General features: G+C 35.0%; 1 pseudogene; it reads left to right on the top strand.

Moving 5' to 3' along the window:
• The first annotated feature begins 1,613 nt into the window (after positions 1-1,613).
• Vmn2r116l-ps36 (vomeronasal 2, receptor 116 like, pseudogene 36) lies at positions 1,614-8,812 on the top strand (annotated as a pseudogene).
• Positions 8,813-9,302: the final 490 nt, after the last annotated feature.

Raw genomic sequence — 9,302 nt, 5'->3', positions numbered from 1 at the left:
TAGGGATTGTTTCTGTAGAAAACAATGTGGAGCCTCACCTCTCAAACATGATAAAAGCAAATTCAACATTACTGAAGGATCTGCATGTTTCACCTCTATGCTTGACATAATGAGTATAGTATGGAGCTCAGTCCAATGCATATGAACACCAAATAACTTCCAAAAGAGTGCCACAGCTCAGGATGGCATTTCAATTGCAGTTACAACAGAGTGAAGAGTCAGCCTCCATGCATGTTCCCAAATCATTTGACATGGCATTACCATAGAGTATAAAAAAGGATAGAAAATCACATTAGGTCACTCAGTTTACCCATTTTGTATGTGTGCATAAGTACTGAAAAAATTCTTACACTGAAAAAGACATAATTTAATCAAAATATGGAACAAATTCTTATTCATATTAAGTAGGAAAGTTCAATAAACTCCATAGGAAGATTTTATTATAAGCCAGGGAAGTACCAATTATCCTGAAAATTGAGTAAAGATTCCACTTTATTTCTAGTGGACTAGAATTCAGTGTTGCCCTTATGGGCGTAAGAATTAGGTAGCTCAAAAAATTACAAATCACATTCAATGCTCCATCTGTGTCACTCATTGTAATCTAAACAAGTTACATAAATGAGCATATCAGACATACATCTGTGTTGTTGCAATGTAATCCAAGACAGTACTGTATCAAAACAAATACGAACTAGACATAAAGAAAATAATATAATGTATATACTAACGTTAGCAATAGAATTCTCTCATGATACATAAATTCTTTCATTCCTTTAAATAAATATGAAATTTTTCTCATTCATCTTAATGAGGTATGAACAAACATCAACCAAAAAAATGTTTTATCAAATGGCATTGACTGCCAAGGACTGATTATCAGGCAATAGATCAGCATTATAACTCATTAAATGTCTGCACTGGAACAGATATTGGACAGGATGGGTATTGAATCTGTATAATTCCAGACATTATTGGATTTAGCATAATGACACCTTCTCCAAATAACAGGAGTCATAGGAAGTTTGAGGAGATTTTGTAAACACGACTTTCATACAATAGTATATGAATAGAGAAAATGGTCAACTGCTGGCTCAATGTTGCATGTGAGACTGCCCTTCCCTTCAATAGAAAGTAGAAGATAAAATGTCCCATGATTCAACTCAAAGTCTGAATAATATGGAACATTAATAGCTTCTCAACTATAGTCTTACTATGAAAGTTCTGTTGAAATCTATTGGGTTCATACATATGACTGTTTACACATGGTCTGGTTCAAGTTGTCCAAAAGAAGATTGTCCCTTGGAAGGTTCATGTTACAGATATGAATGAAATCATGGCAGTCGTGGATGGAGAACATGATCTTCAAAACATGTTTTTGGAAATGTTTTGATCAAAAGTTTTCAGACCTCAGATGTAGAGCTTGAGGCCAGAATGTTCCCATTGTATCCAGGGAGCAGAACGTAGGATGAGTGGAAAGGAACTGTTGAGTATAATTAAGTGGATCTCTAGACAGCAGAAGCCTTAAAATATACACATAGGTGTAAATGTGTGTTTTATGTTTGTCTTCATAAGAAACAGGTTTCACAACTGGTCCATGCTAGATCCTAGCAGACATGAAGAAGCTGTGTGTTTTCACTGTTGCCTTTTTGTTCCTGAAGTTTTCTGTCATCTTGTGCAGTTTGACTGAACCCAATTGCTTTTGGAGGATAAAAAATAGTGAAGATAATGATGGAGATTTGCAAAATGACTGTGGTTTTATCCTTTTTCTATTCAAGGGACGTATTGAAGAAAATTTTTATAATACACTTCTTAATTTTATTAATTTTAGGTAAGTCATTAACATTATTCTCTGCTTCAATGTCATGAACTGGAAATATATATAGCTCTGTACACAACCTGTAAGATTCTGTCCTGTTTTTCCCCCTATAACTTTAGGAACCACTGAAAATTAATTATAACATCAATTACTATTTTAATACTTTCAAGTGTGTCACAGTTTAGCTTAACTTTACTACATTGACCTCTAGTTCACAAAGCTGGAAAACGAAATATCTGTTGAATCTTTGTGGATATCACATGGTGAAATATGTGTCTTCATTTGCCTTGAATTCGCAATTCCCACTTTTTCCAAAATCTCAATATGATGAGACTGCGTCACTACCTATCCTCCATTGTCTGCCAATGATTCCTGCATGAGCATGCATCAAAGGCCTCTAAAAAAGGTTATCTAATTTTGGTCTCTAAAAGTTGTGCATAAATTCATATACTGAGATATATGTGTGGAAGGGAAGTCTACTATACGTGATTCCAACCTATTATTATTGCATACATATTTATAAATATACATATCTTTTGCTTTTTAAAATAAGCCCCTCCTGTCATTCTGGAGTTGTCAGTGAATATGGAAAAAGCCTGCCAGGCTTCATATTATACCAGAATATTTTTTGGTCTAGTCATACAAATACCCAGTCACATATTAAACTTATTATCAGTATCACATTGATGTTTACAATTTCTTTTAATTTTTGAATAAATGTAACATTAGAGAAAATCTAGGAGAACAAATATACTTCTTATAGTACAAACTTAATTGCAATTGAAATTTTATGTTTCAAACATCTCCTTTAATCATCACTATGCTTGGTTTTAGCATACCAGCAAGAAAATATGAGTTTTTTCTGGTTATGTTTTTTGCTACTGATGAGATCAACAAGAATCCTTATCTTTTATCCAACATGTCTTTGCTATTTTCCATCATTTTTGGTATGTGTGAAGATACATTGGGAATTGTGGATGAAGCATATTCACAATCAAACAAAGGTTTGGCTTTTACTAATTTTATCTGTGGAATAGAGCCAACTTGTGATGTACAGCTTACAGGACCATTTTGGACAACATCCTTAAAACTGGCGATTTCTTCCAAGACTCCAAAGGTAAGAATGTGAGACACTGTATGAATTAACAACATTTAAATTACATTTACATGTACCTACAAGAAAACTTGGACCACATGCATTTCTGAGTATGCTGCTACACACACACACACACACACACACACACACACACACACACACACACACACATACACAAAGAATTAAATAATCTATTGTTTAAATTACTGGGCAAACAGGCAAAACTGAATATTCAGATTTATCAAGAATAGTCTAGAATATAATAGGAAAATATATAATATTTATAGTATAATCATACTATTCTTACACTAAGTTATGAATGGTGAGTAACATTACTTGTATATGAGTCCAAACATCCTAACAGTAATATTCCTAATGTGGATATTTCATCCTTTCTTCAACACTCTTTAGCTTTTCTTTGGACCATTTAACCCTAACCTGAATGACCATGACCAGTTTCCCTATGTCTATCAGGTGGCATCCAAGGACACGTGTTTGTTCCATGGCATGGCATCCTTGATGCTTCATTTTAAATGGACATGGATAGGACTGGCCATCTCAGATGATGATCAGGGTACTCAATTTCTCTCAGATTTGAAAGAGGAAATGCAAAGGCATGGGATCTGTTTAGCTTTTGTTAATATGATCCCAGAAAACATACAGATATACATGACAAGGGCTAAGATATATGATAAACAAATTATGACATCTTCAGCAAAAGTTGTTGTCATTTATGGTAAAATAAACTCTACTTTAGAAGTCAGCTTTAGAAGATGGGGAAACTTAGGTGCTCAGAGAATCTGGATCACAACCTCACAATGGGATGTTATCACAAATGTAAAAGATTTCAACCTTGATTTCTTCCATGGGACTGTCACTTTTGCACACCACCACAGTGACATTGCTGAATTTAGAAATTTTATGCAAACAATAAACACTTCCAAGTATCCAGTAAATATTTCACAGTCTATGCTGGGGTGGAATAATTTTAACTGTTCAATCTCGAAGAACAATAGCAAAATGGATTATTTTACTTTCAACAACCCATTGGAATGGTTAGCACAGCACAAATTTGACATGGCTCTGAGTGAAGAAGGCTACAATTTGTATAATGCTGTGTATGCTGTGGCCCACACCTACCATGAGCTCATTTTACAACAAGTAGAGAAAATGGAAGAACCCAAAGGAGTATTCCTTGACTGTCAGCAGGTTAAGTTTCTGATATTTCATTATACTTAGATATAACAATGTGATCTTTCATGCCCCTGAGAAGCTCACGTACATTTGTTAGAGATTATTCTCTCAGTGTAAAGGAATGGCTATTCAGAGCCTGACCCACATGTGGCCCATATATATACAGCCACCAAAACTAGAATAAGATTCATGAAGCTAGAAAATGCATGCTGAAAGGGACTGGATATAGATCTCTCCTGAGAGACACATCCAGAGCATGTCCAATACAGAGGTCGATGCTAGCAGCAAACCACCGAACTGAGAATAGGACCCCCTTGGGGGGAATTAGAGGAAGTATTGAAAGAGGTGAAGGAGCTTGCAATCCCATAAAAGCAACAATGACAACCAACCAGAGCTTCCAGGGACTACACCACTACCGAAAGACTATACATGGACTGACCCAGGGCTCCAACTGCATATGTAGCAGAGAATAGCCATGTTGGGGCACCAGGTGAAGGGGAAGCACTTGGTCCTGCAAAGGTTGGACCTCCAGTGCAGGGGAATAAGGGGAGGGAGGGGCAACAAGGGGGATGTATACGGGGAATACCCATATTGGGGAGGGGAAGGGGAGGGAATGGGGGCTTATGGACAGGAAACCGGGAAGGGGAATAATATTTGAAATGTAAGTAAAGAAATATATCTAATAAAATATATTTTAAAAAAAGAAAAAAAAAGATTTCTACACTGCAAAACTCTCAAATGAATCTTTTACATGGAAATATATCATGCACAGTGATAACTTTTAATAGGAGAAAATATATTTTTATGAATATCAGTGAATTTTGTGAAAATGTGTTTCAACATTTTACCACATGAGTTCAAATTTAAAATAGGAGCCAAGAGTTTTATCATAAAAGCCTTAAATGATGACAAGGATAGAAAATTTTCCTCAAGAATAGTTTCTCAGGAATCAGTATGTGTGCTTTGATTAATAGTTATTCATTTAAATTAGTGATTATTTATAAAAACCCAAATGACTAAGAGTGCACAATGTATTAAGTTTATATTTATTTCATATATGTTTACAGTATGTACATGAAATACCCACTACCATTCTTTATTTCCACAACTTCCAGAATTTTAGATTTCTACTTAATTCTTACATTTATGGCTTCAGTTTTTAAATATTATTTTGACAAACATGTACACACACACACACACAGACACCATGTTACTTGTTGCCTGGTAATTATTTTTCTAGCACATTTTATAATTGAACATTAATATGAAGTATACTAATTCTTAATTATTCATGAAGTATAATGTACTTTACTACATGTGATTACTTTCATACACCTGTCTTTTCTGAAAGACATTAAAAAATTATGGTACATTCTCAATTTAGCATTGCCTACATTGATAAGCATATGTAATCATCTAATGATGCATCTCATTTAGGTGGCTTCCTTGCTGAAAACAAGGGTATTTACTAACCCTGTTGGAGAACTGGTGAACATGAATCACAGGGAAAATCAATGTATAGAGTATGACATTTTCATCATTTGGAATTTTCCACAAGGCCTTGGATTAAAAGTCAAAATAGGAAGCTATTTTCCTTATTTCACACAGAGTCAACAACTTCATATATCTGAAGACTTGGAGTGGGCCACAGGAGGAACATTGGTAGGTATGCCACAATTATTATTTTTTCAAGATATATAAATTTTAGAACATGAGGCACTGAAATAACAGCCATGAGAGGAAGACCAATTGCTACTTTTAATTTATATATTTTTATTATTTATTATATTTTATTACATTTTAAATGTTACCCCATTCCCAGTTTCCCCTCCTCTGCACAAGATTGTCATTTCTGTAATCAGTGGGAGGGGTCTTGTGCAAGTTGGATGCCCTAGCATAGGAGAATGTTAGAGTAGTGATGCCAAAGTGGGCAGGTTGGTGGGGAAGCTCCCTCATAAAAGCAGAGGGAGGGGGAATGGAATGGAGATTCAAGGTTTTCTTAAGGAAAAGTTCATTAATTGTATGAGAGTCTTATATAACATACTTTGTTCTTATTCATTTAAACAACTCTTTCTTGATGTATCCTACCTTCTCTCTCCATACAACTCACTGTTCTTATTTTTTTACATATAAATCTTGAGAAACTGATGCCACATAAACCTTCTGTTTGGATTAATCAGTTTAAGAAGAAAAAGTTTTAAATTGCTATAACTGACATGTTACATATATAATATTACATAATGTAGTAAATATTGTGTGAATTTCAGTGCACTGCAAGGTAATATAAAATAATAAATTATCAGAGGAATATTTATAACCAAATCACTTGTCACATATATTAATGTATGGGTCATTGTATATATGATGTATAAATGAACTACATTGACATACACACACACGTTTGTGTGCGTGTGTGTGTGTGCATGTGTGTGTGTGTGTGTGTGTATTGCCTCAGGTTCCCTCCTCCATGTGTAGTATGACATGTACTGCTGGATTCAGAAAAATTCATCAGAAAGAAACAGCAGACTGCTGCTTTGATTGTGTCCAGTGCCCAGAAAATGAGGTTTCCAATGATACAGGTACATGCTTGCATGAAGGAGAAAATTGTTGAATACATATACCTTCTTTTTCTAAACTAGAAATATGATATGGCCTACATGGAAACTGAAGACCTAAAATCTTCATGTTTCAGAATTTAATAATAAATAATATCAATATCTTTTGGACCCAAGCAAATAAACTGCAATTTCTTCTATAAACAACTAATTTCTCTCACAATATAGTGGCTACTGATTTTATATTATGCAGAAAATGTTTAGGGTGACATACATGTGTAACAATTTTTATACAATAATTTTAAACATAATCTATGCAGATATTTATTCTTCTTTGATTCTTTGTACAAAGAATCTTGACTACATGATCAGTCTGCAATCTTTCCCTCTATCACACAGCTTAGTGCCTGACAAATACCAGATGCTCAGGATAACAGTTGTTCTTTACTGAAATATATTTTAATAGCATATATGGCTTAAACGATTAAGAATTTCTTGTAAAAAATTCAAACAAGGGTGAATATTTCAAGAATGCAGCAACAGATGGGATAGTGCTTATCATTAATCACAGTCTAGCTAAGGAAAAAAGGATGAATGTCAATATCCATAACCTTCATGCCATAACCTTCAATATCCATAACCTTGGAATGTGTAGTTGGGAAAAAAGAGATTATACAACAAGAGGGATATGCACAGATCTATGAGGCAAACTTCTTCAAGAAGGACAATATTCCCTTATGTGAACGGGTTTGCATGAGTAATTATGCTCTAGTGCCTGTGTATAGGTACAGACACAGTGCACAACTCTCAAAGCAAGCAAAGTACATAATGTCTTTCATCAAATGGCATCAACAACTATGTCTGCACACTACCTTGTCTGTCTTTAGTAAATTTATGGTTTGAGGAATAAAATAACCTATTATGAATATTATTAATCACATTTTTCTTTCTTCTTTGTTTAGTAAGTATTTTTTCCATTCCCTGTGATGGTGATTTGTTCCATCTCAAAGCATAGGTTAATAAAAAGCAATCTTAAGTGAATGGTCCCTAGAGCTACAAGAAATGGAATAGATGCTCAACACCAATTTATTTATATATATATATATATCCTCTGAATAATACAAATAAAAATTATTAACTACACAAATACGATATTTTATAAGGGTTTATTGTTGTTTGCTAGCAGATATGGAACAGTGTGTGAGGTGTCCAGATGATTCATATACCAACTTAGAGCAAACCCAGTGCCTCCACAGAACTGTGTCATTTCTGGCTTATGAAGATCCATTGGGGATGGTTCTAGGCTGCATGTCCCTGTCCTTCTCAGCCGTCACAATTCTAGTACTAGTCACTTTTGTGAAGTACAAGGATACTCCCATTGTAAAAGCCAATAACCGCATTCTCAGCTATATCCTGCTCATCTCTCTAGTCTTCTGTTTTCTCTGCCCATTTCTCTTCATTGGACATCCCAACCAGGCCATCTGCATCCTGCAGCAGACCACATTTGGAGTATTTTTCACAGTGGCTATTTCTACCGTGTTGGCCAAAACAATAACTGTGGTTACAGCTTTTAAGCTCACTACTCCAGGGAGAAAGACAAGAAGGAAGATGATAAAAGTGGCAACTAACTTTCTCATTCCCATTTGTACCCTAATCCAACTTGTTCTCTGCGGTATCTGGTTGGTAACATCTCCTCCCTTTATTGACAGAGATATACAATCTGAACATGGTAAGGTCATCATTATTTGCAACAAAGGCTCAATCATTGCCTTCTACTTTGTCTTGGGATATTTGGGCTCCTTGGCTCTGGGGAGCTTCACTGTGGCTTTCTTGGCTAGGAACCTTCCTGACAGATTCAATGAAGCCAAGTTCCTAACATTCAGCATGTTGGTGTTCTACAGTGTATGGATCACCTTCCTCCCTGTCTACCACAGCACGAGGGGAAAGGTTATGATAGTTGTGGAGGTTTTCTCTATCTTGGCTTCTAGTGCTGGGTTACTAGGGTGTATCTTTGTCCCAAAGTGTTATGTTCTTTTAGTTCAACCAGATTTAAATTTTCTTCAGAAATAAAAAGATAAATTACTTTATCAAAAGTTTTATACTTTCAAAATATTAGATGATACTCCACATGTCTGTTTTACTTTGTCTTAACAAAAGTATTCCTTAATCATAAAAAAGTTTAAGCAATACCTAGAGATAGTATTTATACCACAGGGCAGGATTGCTTAAAATAATACCAATTAGTAAGTTTTGGTGGCAGGTGAGCTCTCACAAACCTAAACATATTGAAAATAGGAAATCTCAGTTGAGGAGTGGCTACCATTATTTTGACTTGTAGGTATGTGTTTAAGGAATGTTCTTAATTAAGGATTAGTATAAGGTGAACCTGCTGCATGTGGGAAATTCCACCTCTAAGCAAGTTGTTCTGGGAGTTATAAGAAAGAAGACTGTAGATAGGATGGACATAAAGCCAGTAATCAGCATTATTCTAGGAACTCTTGTTGAGTCCTTGAATTCATGTTCTTATCTTGGCATTATTCAATTATGTGTGACCAAGAGGCATAGGGAAATAATACTTTCTCATACATTCCTTTTGACCATGGTGTTACAGCAACAGAAACTAAGACATCAGCAAATTGGT

Source organism: Rattus norvegicus, chromosome 1, assembly GCF_036323735.1.
Source record: "Rattus norvegicus strain BN/NHsdMcwi chromosome 1, GRCr8, whole genome shotgun sequence".
Lineage (NCBI taxonomy): Eukaryota > Metazoa > Chordata > Mammalia > Rodentia > Muridae > Rattus > Rattus norvegicus.
This window is presented reverse-complemented; position numbering and strand designations above follow the sequence as displayed.